Here is a 14,939-nt window from a genome sequence, read left to right as displayed (position 1 = left end):
AAATGTAAGTGTTCAAGAAGTCACTATATTCATGACCTGTTTGAAGCACTCAAACATTGGCCTCCTGCCCTGACCATAAAGAATCTGAGCACAAGCGCTGGCTTGAAACCCACATTCACCACATTGTTTTCAGTTTTTTTTACTCCGCTCTAGATGAAGGGACAGACGGCTTCTGGAACAACTTGGAAAAGCAGATCAGAAATTGGCTGGATTCATTTATGGAGGGGTTTCAGATGATGTCAATTTACAGAAATTAAGGCAAATGTGCAAAGTGGCAACACAGACCCGGATGTAATACTACAACTTTAATAATATAGAACAGACACATTTAAAAGGGGTTTTTATTTTATTTGTAAGTTATTTAGCTTTTTGTTCAGTATCTCTGCAGCTCTGTCCAGCAGCTGATTGTTAGTGTCTTCTTTACCCTACCAACCAGGCAGTGATTTGAACGAGAGACTGGAACATGAATAGGCAAGGGACTGAATAAAAAATTAAAATAATTACAATTTGAAACTAGGGGTAAATATTCAGGGTTGGGTACTCCCTTTTCGTTTCAGTGTCTATGTATGTTTCCAATGTGCCCCCAGTCATGTGACTTTTGCTCTGATAAACTTCAGTCACTCTTTACTGCTGTACTGCAAGTTGGAGGGATATAACCCCCCCCCCCACTCCCCAGCAGCCCATCAGCCCATCAGCAGAACAATGGGAAGGTAACCAGATAACAGCTCCCTGGTAGATATAAGAACAACACTCAATAGTAAAATCCAGGTCCCACTGTGACTCCTTCAGTTACATTGAGTAGGAGAAACAACAGCCTTCATGACAGAAATACCAGGACCCCCCACCCTTCTGTATCAATATATAAATGTAGGTTAAAGACAATGCCCATGTTTGAGACCTATAATATGCTGGATTGTTTATCTGTATAACACTAATATCAGTTTGGATTGTAAGTTTAAATTGCTGACTCTTTAGGGCAGAGACACATACTCAGATTCGGGGAGACAAATCGCCTCTTCTTCTTCCCCAAACTGCCTCCCGCTGGGTAGAATGTAAATCGCCGGCAGGATGGCAATCCAGTAGCGTTCGTTGAGGGGGGCAGGCCCTGGTGCTTGACGCGCAGTCGGGCCCCGCCCCCTCCGTACCGCCGCATTAGCCCGCATTTATCAGTGGCGCACGGACTGCCGGGGGGCCCTGAGGGGGTGCGGGCCCTGGCCCGCTCGCACCCCCTGCTCCCCCCGGTAGTTCCACCACTGTGGCAATCGGTGCACTTCGTTTTCCAAAGTCACCCAAAGTTGCCTCACGGGGAAACTTCGGGTAACTTCGTAAAACGAAGCGCTCAGAATGCCATCCCGCCAGCGATTTAGATTCTACCTGGCAGGAAGCAGTTTGCAGAGATTAGTCGCCCCAAAGAAGAGGTGATTTATCGCCGGGCGACTAAATCTCCCCAAATCTGACCGTGTGTCTCTGTCCTTAGAAAGAGGTTGTTTTTTGGCCTATATGCTGCTCTGACTCCTCTCCTGACTCCAGTGGGTAGAAAGGCATGAGCAATTTATTGCTGATCTGTCAGCGAATCACTGTGTGGCTGACTAGGGGTTACCAGGTCCCACGTTTTGTGCAGAGTTGTTCCTACACTCGTGGCATTCCAGACGACAGCTGGAAGTGCTAAGAATAACACACTCACCCTGCCGCATGGTCTCACTTTGATGGGACTTGTGGGGTTTATTTCTGTGTGTGGCTTGTGGGAATCTGATTTCATAAAGTGTTAAAGGGACAGTAAATGTGTAACTTACAGAGATATAAATATATGCAATATTTTGTATGGATATTTTTATATTTAGTTATAATTTGGATAAGACCAGCCCTATAGGAACAAGTTTGGCCATTCACACATATGCAGTCATATTGCAGACATTCTGGGCACAGCTCCTGGACTCCCACTGGATCACATTCAGTCTGCCTGGAACCATGCAATAAAATACATTCCAGGCCACCATATTTGGGTTTTAAGCAGTATCTAGGAAAGCAAATAGGATCCTGAAACCAGATCTCAATCAGCCTTCAAGCTGATGCCATTGTGTTTCCAGAGACTTTTTAAAAAGTAATGGATCAACTAGAGCAGTGATCCCCCAACCAGTAGCTTATTAGCAACATGTTGCTCTCCAACCCCTTGGATGTTGCTCTCAGTTAGCTTGATAAAGAGCCAGAGACGGCTCGAAACGTTGCTAAGATTGGTCTGTGCCATGTTTGAATAAAGGCCTTTTTATTATATCAAGAAGGTGCTGTTCGTGTTCTATATCTCAGTGGCTTCAAAGCAGGAGCTTATTTTTGAGTTCCAGGCTTGGAGGCAAGTTTGGGTTGTATAAAAAACAGATGTACTGCCAAACAGAGACTCAATGTGGGTTGACAATCCACATAGGGCCTACCAAATGGCCAATTATAGCACTTATTTGGCACCCCAAGAACATTTTTCCATGCTCCCCAACTCCTTTTACTTCTGAATGTTGCTCACGAATTCAAAAGGTTGGGGATCCCGGCTTAGAGGAACACTATAGAGCAGGGGTCCCCAACCGCTGCGGACATACCTAAACTGGGCCGCCAGATCATTTAGTTTGTTTAGTTTTCTATAGAGCCATGTGCACTAATGTTCCCTGGGAACCTCTGCTGGAGGGATATAATAATAATAATAATAATAATAATAATAATAATAATAATAATAATAATAATATTCTGCTTCCCCTTTTTTCCACTAAGGGAATGCTACATTAATCTATTAATCTGGTTGTGTTCTGAAAGTCTACATACAGTAAACAAGATATTCTATTTTGCCAAGGTCACAGAACAAACTGATATTTGACCACTCACGTGCAGGGCTAAATCATTTTTTTTTTCAAATTTTTGGACCAGGGACAATGATCAGATATACAGTAACCCACTGGGTGTGGAAAGCATCAACATGGCAATGCACTTCACACTTGATGAGATTCTGCCAGAAATCAAGCATGTAGACCCTCAAGGAGTAACTCCCATACAGCAGACCCCCCGACCAGAAGCATATCATACTGGTACTTGAGGGCCCGTACCTAGGCAGCAGCTTTAGGTCTACACAACCCTCAGGTGCCTACAAGGTAAATACAACTTTTTTTGCATTAAAAAAAAACACTCTCACTGCTGCCAGATACTTTCCTACAAAATCAATCGGCAGAGGTTGGGGGGTGGAAGTGACATCATGGAGATACACAATATTATTACCTGTCTCCTTATATTAATTCTCCAGTTGTCACTTACCTGTAAATATCACAGAACAACGACATACTGATTTGGTTGTTATGTTACTGTATATGCGCCATCTAGCCAAAACAATCTGTAACTGCAGGAGACTATTGATCCATATACAACTTGCGTTTGCCTGGCGGCTCCATTTTCAGGCACCCACATTGCTGTTAGGGTTGCCACCTGGATGTTATTTTGGCTGGTAAAAATGGTGCTTGATGCCAATGTTATTAATAGGAAAAAATGGCAAAAAAAATATAGAAAGAATTTTTTTTCTAGAAAAGGTGGTAACCCTACTTGCTGTCCACTAATGCAGTGCTGGAGATATATCATATTAAATGGTAGGATCCCTATGGCCAGCCATTTCCATTGTAGATAGTACTCGTGCTATTCACAGTTGGGCACATCTCTTTATTCCAAAAAGCCTGACAGCACTGAGAACAAGAGGATTTGGTGGGGGAGTTGGCAAAAAGTATGGGGTACCTCACCCCCCTCTCTTTCTTTGTAAATAAGCTGTAATCTTATTTGCCATTGTATACTGGTGAAAAACAAGCCTTGCCATTAATGAATATAGAGGCAATGAAAGCTAACACAGGGACAAAGACAAAAAGAAAGAAAGAGTATGGGATTGCAATGTCCAGAAACCCAATAACCAGAAAGTTTATAATTATAGGAAGGCCATGGCATCTCTCATTGAGTACATTTTAAGCAAATAATAATTAAAATTTTGAATGATTCCTACTATTCTTGTAACAAGACAGTACCTTGTACTTAAAGCTAAATAAGTTGCATAAATTAACATTGGCGGTAAAACAGTCCTATTGGGTTTATTTAATGTTATTTAAAGCTTAACTAAAGACGTAGGCTTCAAACTTGTATGTTATGTTTTGTGCTTCTGTACCAGCCCAAGGCAACCACAGCCCTTTAGCAGTAAAGATCTGTGTCTCCAAAGATGCCCCAGTAGCTCCCCATCTTCTTTTCTGCTGATTCACTGCACATGCTCTGTGCTGCTGTCACTTACTGAGCTTAGGGACCCACTCACAATATACAGTACACATAGAATAGAAATGTCACAATATAAGGCTGATTAGTAATTAATACACATAATTACTACATGGTAGCACAGAAACCAGTGCAATTAGCATCAGATTTTAATAATCAGCAAACCTGTAGCATCAGCTTATATTACAGCCAGGGAAGCTCATTTTCTGCTGGATAATTAGTGACGAGCCCTAAGCTTAGCTTCTCAACAGCCAATCAGAGCCCACTGAGCATGTGAGTGTCACAGACACTTTCCAAGATGGTGACCCCCTGTGACAAGTTTGAAGTCCTGGATCATTGCTGCTATTGAGAAAATTAAACTTTGGATGGTGCAATAAGTTCTGTATATAAAATATGGCATTTTTAGCCATATTAATATTTAGGGTTTAGTTTTCCTTTAAGGGAAAAAAACATAATCAGTCAACTTCAGGTCCCAGATATTCTAAATAATAGATCACATGCCTTATTAGAAAAGGTTACTCTGCATTTATTTCATTTTTAGTAGGTCTGTCTGACTGGAAAATAATCTTGTGCTGCTGAGCATCTCAAGCATTTTAGGACGTGGCAAAGGCAACATTTCTGGGTTTCACTTCAATCTGTATTCCTGTTTTCTGCTGAAGAACAGTCCCAAGAGACAAAAGAAGCGTAACAATTGTATCTAAGCTGAGGTCATATTTAGGCAATGTCTCACAGGATTTGTTTGAATGTGTGTGTAAGAGACAGATAGGAGTTCAAAGGGATTCTGTCATGATTTTGATGTAGGGTTGCCACCTCGCCGGTATTTTACCAGCCTAGCTAAGGCTGGGGCCAGTATTACAAATTACCGGAAATGTAGCTGCCGGTAAATTTGTAATACACCTAATAAAAGCCCGTGGCCTGCCCCCAGTCTGGTCAAAACTCACCTTTTTTGCCGGCTTCTGGCCAATCGCGCAACGTGGCACTGCCCCTTTGACGGCACGTCCCACCCCATCCAATCGTGTGCCATGGCTCTGCCCCTTTGACATCACGACCCACCCCCTTTGAAATCACGGCCCGCCCTTTTGCTCCCGACCCCTCCACCATCGGGTGGAAATTTTATTAAAAGGTGGCGACCCTATTTTTATGGTGTCGTTTTTATTTCTAAATCACACTGTTTACACTGCAAATAATTCACTCTACAATATAAAATTTCCTTCCTGAACCAGCAAGTGTATTTAGTTGTAATATTGGTGTGAAGGTGCATCTCAGGTCATTTTGCCTGGTCATGTGCTTTCAGAAAGAGCCAGCACTTTAGGATGGAACTGCTTTCTGGCAGGCTGTTATTTCTCCTACTCAATGTAACTGAATGTGTCTCAGTGGGACCTGGATTTTACTATTGAGTGTTGTTCTTAGATCTACCAAGCAGCTGTTATCTTGTGTTAGGGAGCTGTTATCTGGTTACCTTCCCATTGTTCTGTTGTTAGCATACCTCCCAACATTTTGGAAATAAAAAGAGGGACAAAAAATGTTTTCGCATGTAGTGCAGCAAAAATGTTTGACCACGCCCTTTATGTGGCCACAACCCCTAATTACCATGTTCATTTTACAAAATTTGGCAGGTTATTAAAGTTTGTAAATATTTCTCCTTATCTAAACTGTTTTTTTGTGTCTCAAAATTATTACAAAGTATCTTATTTGCACCTGTTAGCTGTTCTGGGCTCTCTGCTAAAAGCCAATTAAGTTAGAATCTTTGTTTCTTTTTCTGGCTGCTCAGTGCAGAGAAAATAGGGACTTTCCAGTAAAAATGAGGGACCGCAGGTTAAGCTGTCAAAAGAGGGACTGTCCCTCTGAAAAAGGGACAGTTGGGAGGGATGTGTTAGAATTTAAAGTAATGGATAGCACACCCAATTTAAAGAAAAATAAGTACATTTATTCAAAAAAACAAATAATGAACAAAAAATAATAATAAAGTAAGAAGGTGAGCCCAACGCGTTTCGACCTTAAGGGTCTTCCTGAGGGGCACAAATCAAACAAAAATCAAAAAATACCTTCTTACTTTATTATTTTTTGTTCATTATTTGTTTTTTGGAATACATTTACTTTTATTTCTTTAAATGGGGTGTGCTATCCATTACTTTGAATTCTTGTAAATTTTTCTGGAGACCCTTATGGGGAGTCACCTATGGATTAGCACCCTGTAGCTCAAACTAAGGGTGTGCGCCTTCTCTTTTTATTTTGGGAGGTATGTGTTAGGCTGCTGGGGGAAGGGAGGGGTGATATCACTCCAACTTGCAGTACAGCAGTAACGAGTGACTGAAGTTTATCAGAGCACAAGTCACATGACTTGGGGCAGCTGGGAAATTGACAAAATGTCTAGCCTCATGTCAGATTTAAAAATTAAATATAAAAAAATCTGTTTGCTCATTTGAAAAATGGATTTCAGGTCAGAATTCTGCTGGAGCAGCACTATTAACTGATTCATTTTGAAAAACAAAAAAACATGTTTTCCCATGTCAGTATCCCTTTAAGATAATTGCTAGGCAGTGTGCCTGTGTGGTTGATTGAAAGGTGATGTTATTGAGTGAGGTACAGGGGAAGATACCAGAGGAAATATAATCATTTTTATTTTAGAGAAATTCAATTTCAAGTGGTGCTGTGACATCCAGGAGGAGACATTTCCATTTCTATTTCCAAACTGTTGGCAGGTTCGCCCTAGACAAGCTTCTTTCCAGAAAGCAATAAGCAGACATCTAACATATTGCCATGAGTTACCGCCCAGTTGCAAATGTACTAAATTGTGTCACAATGTTGCCCTAAACCAGACTCTCTATAACCAGAAAACCACGTGGTATGTGCACAAACAACATGAATGCTCTGATTTCCCAGAATGCCCCTCTGCCAATCGCTATACGCGCTCCCACCTGAGAGAAACCGGAAGTTCCGTTTAAGTCCCTGCATGTAGCTCTAAATTCCTGTGTAACAAAGTCTGAGTTTTTTGAGAATTAAAACATGCTACTGGTTGTGCATTGTAGTCTGCGCATTGTGTATTCGTTTCTCTGCTGTCCCTTCATATCCTATTTCAATGGGGTTTACGTCACAGGAAGTGTCGCAATAGGAAATGAAGTTCTCGCTTTTGGCTCCACCCCCACTCACACGTGTAGGAATAGAGAGGCCACATGGCATAGGAGCTTGCTGGAGGGCGGATGTGCTGCTGCTCTTTTGCTTTTGGCCACGGCTCTGTCTGCAGAAAGATGTTCCACCATATTTTACACGATATTCCCTGTGGCTGCGGTGCCTGCTTCTGCTCAGAGGCTCCTGGGTACATAGATAGGTAAGTGGCAGAAGTGGGGACTGTGTGAGGGAACTGGAGAGGGGTCTGACTTCCACTCATTAGAGAGATAGATATATAGATATATAATATAGTAATAATGGTTTTTAAAAATTTGTGTGTGTGTGTGTATGTATATATATATATATATATATATATATATATATATATATATATATATATATATATATATATATATATTGAATTACAACTCCCATCATTAACATTGTGTGTGTAAATATATACATACACACACACACACACTGTTATTGGTGGGAGTTGTAATTTAACAACCCCATGCCACATGGTGAAATATTTAATGGCTTTACCGTCTGCTTCTCTCCATCAGGTCTGCTCTTGAACCTCCCGCCTAATGCAGAAGAGCACGTGTGAATTAAATGAGAATGAGCTCTTGCTTACAGGTATGAGAATAAATGTTACTTCCTTATAAAGCTATTTTTTTCCAAGCCAGTAATTTAAAGGAATGGGTGATTTACACTTCAGGATGTTCGCCACATACTCTTAGGCCTCCAGTAGCCTTTAACAGGTATATTACCTCAGCCCTTTGGCAGTAAAGATAAAATATTTTTGCTAAAGCTGGTGCATCCTGGCTTTACCAGAAATTTCTTATTAAAACTCTCAATCTAATGCCAATGTGCAGTGACTTCTGGTTCTGTGATGTTAGCACTGGGCTCTGAATAATATGACGGACACTGTGCCCCTCTGTCCTGACATGCAGAGGGCCTGAGAGCCAGAAGTAAGACTGAGTATAGAGAACTGGTGAAGGTTTCTGCAGTGTTAACTGCAAAAAACCTTTTAGCAATGTGTCAATGGCATGTACAGTGCTTAATCTGTATTGCCAATGTGTTATCCATGGGTTGCAAATTAAAGGAAACTATAGAAAGAGAATAAATTGTGTATACTAAAACCATAGTTTGCTCTCTAGGCTTTGTGTTATTCTTAGGATATGTTGTATGTAGGGATGCACCGAATCCACTATTTTGGATTCGGCCAAATCCCGAATCGGAAAGGAAAAGGTGGAAAAAAATAGTTTACTTCCTTGTTTTGTAACACAAAAGTCATGTGAAAAACTTCCCTCCCCACAATTTGCATATGCAAATTCAGATTTGGTTCGGCCAGGCACAAGGCTTCGGCTGAATCTTGGCCGAATCCCGAACTGAATCCTGGATTCGGCGCATCCCTGTTTGTATGTTTCCAAGGAAAAATGGCTCTGTGCAGAAAGTCTCCCAACTTCACATCACATAATTCTACTCCCTCTTTGTGGAGGCCTATCACATTTTACCAGTCACCCTTCAATACCTGTGTGGGAGATGATGTCCAGAGGTGCATGAGAGTTGAGTTAGACACAATCGCCAGAGAAGGGAATTCTTGTAGAGGATTCTCAGGGGCAGAATTTAAATGGGAGATGCACACTCTTGCAGTTGCATCAACATGCCTTCAACCCCTTGTATTAAATCATAAGTGTTCTTTATAATATTCAGAATCATAGGGGCCATGAACAATGTTCTGTAGAGCATGAAACACATAATTCTGCGCAAACTCGTCCTTTAAAATAGCACATACACTTTTCTGTCTGAAATGTGTTAATTTAACATATATGTACCTTCCATTGTGTTTCAGGGTACAGCTTAAAGTGGCTGCATGTCATCAAGTCTGCTTCATCTAGTACGTTCTTACTCATTTGTATATTAAAGTGGAAGAGAGACCTGTCCCTGTGATGTCAGCACTGGGCTCTGAATTGTGAGTGACAACTGTGCCCCATTGTGACTTGACATACAGTGGGACTGAGGGACAGGTCATCTGCTTTCGGGGTGAGGGGAATTATCCATTAAATTAATAGGATAAATATAACATGTTCTTGAGTATTTCTATTAAATGTCAAGGCTGAATATCAAAATAAACTTTGTATACAGAATGAATGCCTTTGCCCACTTTATGTAAATATATAGTGAATAAAGTACCCCCTCTTGTAAAATATAAGGATATTATAAGTTACCGAGGAGTTTCATGACCATATAAAAATGTATATATATATGTATGTGTGTGTGTGTGTATATATATATATGTATGTATGTGTGTATATATGAATATGATAAAGAAGGCTTCCATTTCATTCAGTTGACTTTGTTCCTTCTTTTATAACTTGCAGGTATCCCACCAGACTTGTATACCATTCTCAGAGATATGTTAAAATGAAGGTATGTAGTTGAAGGACTGATAACGGGCTAATAATAATAAAAAAAAAAATACAAAAACAAAATGGAGGTACGCAACTTCCTACAGTAATTTCACAAATTGCTTGAAGTACTTAAGTTGTTGGAAAATGTAGCTGATTGGTTCTAGACGGGCCAAATGCTTACAATCATGGCTTCACTATAGGTTTGCTGGTTGCATAAAGAATTACTAATAAAATAATCTTGAACATTGGGGAGGGCAGTGCACATTTATTGCCCCTTTAAAGTGGGGAACTGTCACAAAAAATTTAATATAAGCTTCATGTCACAAATAAGAAACCTTATAATCATGATCAATTTAAAATTCTATAATAAGTTACTGCTTATTATCCCATCTGAAATCTCTCTCCATGTAGGAGTTAGTCAGATTTTGGTTAAGTCTAATGAATTATTATGGGGGCAGCTTCCATTGCCTGTAAGTTTTCATATATCGGTGAGCAGAAACTGGTTTATAATGGGACCATGAACACTTGTTTCTGGTATAAATGAAGCAGACAAAGGAAAGTTTCTGTTCGTGAAGGAAGTGGGTAGTGTTCTCGTTCAGCTGGGCTCTTGAGCGGTAAAATACCCTTTTCACTGCCTGACATTATATTAGACTGTTTATGCACAACTGGTTTAATAGCTGATAGTTCATCCCTGTGATGTGAGCACTGGGCTCTGAAGTCTCATTTGCTGATACTTGTGCCTCTCTGTGACTTTGACATGCAGAGAGACTGAGGGGATGATCTACTTATAACCTTGTTTAGAGAACTTACAGGTTGGTCAGGTTTGCACTCCTGATTCAGCTCCACTAGAGTAGCAGCCATTGTAACCTAAAATCATAAATAGAGAGGCTGTTGCATGTTACAAATGAACCTTTGCCTGAATACTGAATTATTATTCTTTTATAGGTGCATTGACCTTTATATCAAGCTGTCCTATTAATGGGTAAGTACCTATGGATGGAGACATTTCCACTAAAAGGGACAGCGTACATAAAATACAACATAAAATTGCATTAACTGCAGCTTCAGCAATGCAAATATTGTTAGGCACAGCTCTGCCTGTTTTATATGTGTATGTTCAATTACATAAGCCTTGAGCTTTTGCCAATGTGCATCTATATGCTTATCCTAAATCGGTCATCCAAATGAACTGAACGGAAGAGTGGATGTTATGTACTGAAAGTTTTTCCAGCCAGCTCGGTATTAAAACCTTAGTTTTGTTTTAGGGTTCCAACTACCAACTGTCTGCTCACCCTTGCATCAGCTTTATATTGTATGTTCATTCTCATTTATACTGTACATAATGTTTTAAGTGAATGAGTGCTCTGTCCTTGTGATGTCAGCACTGGGCTCTGAATTGTGAGTGACAAATGTGCCCCACTGTGACTTGACATACAGTGGGACTGAGGGACAGGTCGTCTGCTTAGGGCTGGGGGAGAAATATCTAGAAATGTTATGACTGTTTTCCCTTGTAGCTTGCAGATATCTCATCCGACCTGTACATCATTCTCGGGCACATGCTGAGATGAAGGTATGTAGAAGTAGAACAGATATTAAATAGCTACGGGCTAATAACAATCTGGGGGAACAGAATTGCTTTGCATTATTGACATAACTGTGCATTCTTGCTGTTTTACAATGAGACCATGAGTAGTGTTTCTGCAGGAAATGTATAGTACAAATGCAAGTTCTATTACCTAAGGACATTGCGTCTAAAGCAGCAAATATGCATTCCATGTTATAATGTAGGACAGTTATATTATATGTACCCAAATACGACGTGTCTGCTTGTCTGTTGGTATTTGTCTTCTCTGAGGCTGCTTTAGCCGCACTACTGGTTTAATAGTTGATAGTTCATCCCTGTGATGTGAGCACTGGGCTCTGAAGCCTCATTTGCTGATACTCGTGCCTCTCTGTGACTTTGACATACAGAGAGACTGAGGGAATGATCTGCTAATAACTTCACTATGTTTGTCAGACTTTACTGGAGAACTTGAGCAGCCACCATTTTAACCTGAAATCTTGTCAATCCAGAGTATGTTGCAGGTTACAAATGATCCTTTGCCCTATTGTACTAAACTACTTACTTTTTCTTTTTAAGGCGCAGTGACATTTATGTCAAACTGACCTGTTGATTGGTAAGTACCCATAGATGGAAACTTGTGAAAAATATATACTGTGTACTTCAGCAGTTAAAATGTTAGTTTAGGCACAGGTAACTTTATTTTAATAAAAAATAAAACAATCTGCCTATTGTGCTACATGTGTAAGTCAGTTAGACAACCTTTGACCTTGTGCCAATGTGCAGTGACTTCTGTTCCAATGATGTTAGCACTGGGCTCTGAATCATATGACTGATACATGTGCCCCTCTGTCCTGACATGCAGAGGGTCTGAGGGCCAGAATGAACTGTACATGAGCCTAATCCAAGTCTTCTTGAACAGAGTCCAGACACGCACACACTTTATGTGCTGTTAGGGTAGAACTACATGGCCGATTTCAATGCGCTTTTGGCGGACCCGAGGCAGTGTACTACCTGTCTATCCCAACTTTTTTTTCATTTTAAAGCAGACTGACAAACTGTTTTTTTTTTTTGTTTTTAATTTTTATATAAAATTATATTCAGGTGAAGCTGCAGCAGGCTAAACTCAGACTTTCCCTTTAAAGCCTGCATGCAGTAATTCCACTGCTACTGTATTTCTCCCATTTTCTGAACAATCTGTTTAAAGAGTTGCAGCTTATATAAAATTTAAGGATAACGTTTCGTATTTCAGGTTGGACAACTTCTAATTTGATGGAATTCAATCGCATGCACTTTATACCAAGGTAACATGTTGCTCCGTTTGAATGTTTATAAACTGTCCCTGTGATGTCAGCACTGGGCTCTGAATTCTGAGTGACAAATGTGCCCCATTGTGACTTGACATACAGTGGGACTGAGGGAATGATCTGCTAATAACTTCACTATGTTTGTCAGACTTTACTGGAGAACTTGAGTAGCCACCATTTTAACCTGAAATCTTGTCAATCCAGAGCATGTTGCAGGTTACAAATGATCCTTTGCCCTATTGTACTAAACTATTTACTTTTTCTTTTTAAGGCGCAGTGACATTTATGTCAAACTGACCTGTTGATTGGTAAGTACCCAGGGATGGGAATTTGTCAAAAATATACTGTGTGCGTTTTTAGCTTCAGCAGTTAAAATGTTAGTTTAGACACAGGTAACTTTAATTTAATAAATAAAATAAAACAATCTGCCTATTGTGCTACATGTGTATAGTCAGTTAGACAACCTTTGACCTTGTGCCAATGTGCAGTGACTTCTGTTCCAATGATGTTAGCACTGGGCTCTGAATCATATGACTGATACATGTGCCCCTCTGTCCTGACATGCAGAGGGTCTGAGGGCCAGAATGAACTGTACATGTGCCTAATCCAAGTCTTCTTGAACTGAGTCCAGATGCACACACTTTATGTGCTGTTAGGGTAGAACTACATGGCCGATTTCAATGCGTTTTGGCGGACCCGAGGCAGTGTACTAACTACTCTTAGTAGTACACAGTGCAACTATTTTGCACCTGTCTACCCCTTTTTGCAATTTGCCTTAACTTTTTTTTTTTAATTTTAAAGCAGACTGACAAACATTGTTTTTTTTTGTTTTTTAATTTTTATATAAATTTATATTCAGGTGAAGCTGGAGCAGGCTAAACTCAGAAATTCCCTTTAAAGCCTGCTTGCAGTAATTCCACTGAACCATTCTGCTACTGTATTTCTCCCATTTTCTGAACAATCTGTTTAAAGAGTTGCAGCTTAGATAAAATTTAAGGATAACGTTTTGTATTTCAGGTTGGACAACTTCTAATTTGATGGAACTCAATCGCATGCACTTTATACCAAGGTAACATGTTGCTCCGTTTGACTGTTTATAAACTGTCCCTGTGATGTCAGCACTGGGCTCTGAATTGTGAGTGACAAATGTGCCCCATTGTGACTTGACATACAGTGGGACTGAGGGACAGGTCCGTCTTCTGCAGTAGAATATTTTTTCTCTTTTTTGTAGATCTCACTATTGCAGATTAATAGCAACTATTCAATCATGGTACTGTTAGAGTAACAATTAAGTCTAGTATATTTAATCAGGGCTACAGTCGGGATGGGGAGGTAACACTAAAGCTGAGGAGCCCTACAGCAGAGGGAGGGCCCTAAGACATGGAAAGTGTGATCCCTGGGTCCAAAACGGGGGGTTAGGGCTTATGGGGAAGTAGGTGGGGTTTGGCCATAATGCTTCAATTGAAGAGGACACTCGCACACCCGCTGTGCAGATATTTGGCTTTGCTCGGTGCAGTGATTGGAGGATACGGCAACCTCCCAGCGAACTTGTATAGAAAAAAAACACACTAGCACACGAGACTGGTGTCTGCAGGGCAAGCCCTTGCAAGAGTTTTACTGCGGTGTTGCACCACCGCAGTAAAACTCTTGCAAGGGCTTGCCCTGCAGACACCAGTCTCATGTGCTAGTGTGGTTTTTTTTCTATACAAGTTTGGACATAATGGCCAGGGTCTCCTAATTTAGTCTGATTCAGCCCAGTATTTTATATGGAATACATAAAAATTTTAAGCCATAGAGAATAATGGGTTATTATGCCTCTAACGTGTGTGTGTGTATGTAATTTATTTATTTGCTGCAACCTGATAAAACATTGTTTTCTTGCAGATTTGGCGTGAGGCTTCAGTGTGATGAAAGGATCATAACGTTAATATAATAAACATTCTTCTAGAAATAAATGTTGAACTGAGTGCTGTCTGTTTTTGACCTGACATTAATTCATACATTGCTCCTTCTAAAATAGGGCATAGGCTGCACAAAGGGGGTCCCTTGTTTTGTTTTTTTAATACATGGCTTCTTGCTCGTTTTCATACAGATTTGAAATCTCTATCTAGTGCCAGCAAGTAATGCAGCTCTTGTACAACAAACTATAGACAATGTAGAAACCACTAGGCAGTCAATTTAAGGGTGGATTTAAGTTTTGTTGCGGAAAGCCCTAGTAAACCCAGTGACACTCACAGATACTGCTTTGATGAAAGTAGAAATCTCAAGCAA

At 40.3% G+C, this 14,939-nt stretch overlaps 1 long non-coding RNA gene, 8 other non-coding genes and 1 pseudogene across 12 annotated transcripts; all 10 read left to right on the top strand.

Moving 5' to 3' along the window:
- Positions 1 to 7,393: 7,393 nt before the first annotated feature.
- On the top strand, positions 7,394 to 14,623 carry LOC108697833. 4 transcript variants are annotated; one of them, XR_005963086.1, is made up of 11 exons: positions 7,394 to 7,603; positions 7,950 to 8,022; positions 9,242 to 9,286; positions 9,771 to 9,819; positions 10,746 to 10,782; positions 11,066 to 11,370; positions 11,941 to 11,977; positions 12,614 to 12,665; positions 12,940 to 12,976; positions 13,686 to 13,737; positions 14,553 to 14,623. It is a non-coding gene; the product is annotated as an uncharacterized LOC108697833 (long non-coding RNA). The 4 variants fall into 4 exon arrangements; XR_001932486.2 differs by having other exon boundaries at positions 7,395 to 7,603; positions 9,242 to 9,432; positions 11,315 to 11,370; XR_001932485.2 differs by having other exon boundaries at positions 7,401 to 7,603; positions 11,315 to 11,370.
- On the top strand, positions 8,268 to 8,355 carry LOC121396658. The gene has a single exon (XR_005963105.1). It is a non-coding gene; the product is annotated as a small nucleolar RNA SNORD88 (small nucleolar RNA).
- Positions 9,328 to 9,416, top strand: LOC121396659. The gene has a single exon (XR_005963106.1). It is a non-coding gene; the product is annotated as a small nucleolar RNA SNORD88 (small nucleolar RNA).
- LOC121396667 lies at positions 10,487 to 10,579 on the top strand. The gene has a single exon (XR_005963113.1). It is a non-coding gene; the product is annotated as a small nucleolar RNA SNORD88 (small nucleolar RNA).
- LOC121396663 lies at positions 11,165 to 11,253 on the top strand. Its single transcript, XR_005963109.1, has one exon. It is a non-coding gene; the product is annotated as a small nucleolar RNA SNORD88 (small nucleolar RNA).
- Positions 11,694 to 11,788, top strand: LOC121396668 (annotated as a pseudogene).
- On the top strand, positions 12,154 to 12,242 carry LOC121396665. The gene has a single exon (XR_005963111.1). It is a non-coding gene; the product is annotated as a small nucleolar RNA SNORD88 (small nucleolar RNA).
- Positions 12,698 to 12,786, top strand: LOC121396666. Its single transcript, XR_005963112.1, has one exon. It is a non-coding gene; the product is annotated as a small nucleolar RNA SNORD88 (small nucleolar RNA).
- Positions 13,163 to 13,251, top strand: LOC121396664. The gene has a single exon (XR_005963110.1). It is a non-coding gene; the product is annotated as a small nucleolar RNA SNORD88 (small nucleolar RNA).
- LOC121396662 lies at positions 13,770 to 13,858 on the top strand. Its single transcript, XR_005963108.1, has one exon. It is a non-coding gene; the product is annotated as a small nucleolar RNA SNORD88 (small nucleolar RNA).
- Positions 14,624 to 14,939: the final 316 nt, after the last annotated feature.

This window comes from Xenopus laevis, chromosome 7S (assembly GCF_017654675.1).
Source record: "Xenopus laevis strain J_2021 chromosome 7S, Xenopus_laevis_v10.1, whole genome shotgun sequence".
NCBI lineage: Eukaryota > Metazoa > Chordata > Amphibia > Anura > Pipidae > Xenopus > Xenopus laevis.
This window is presented reverse-complemented; position numbering and strand designations above follow the sequence as displayed.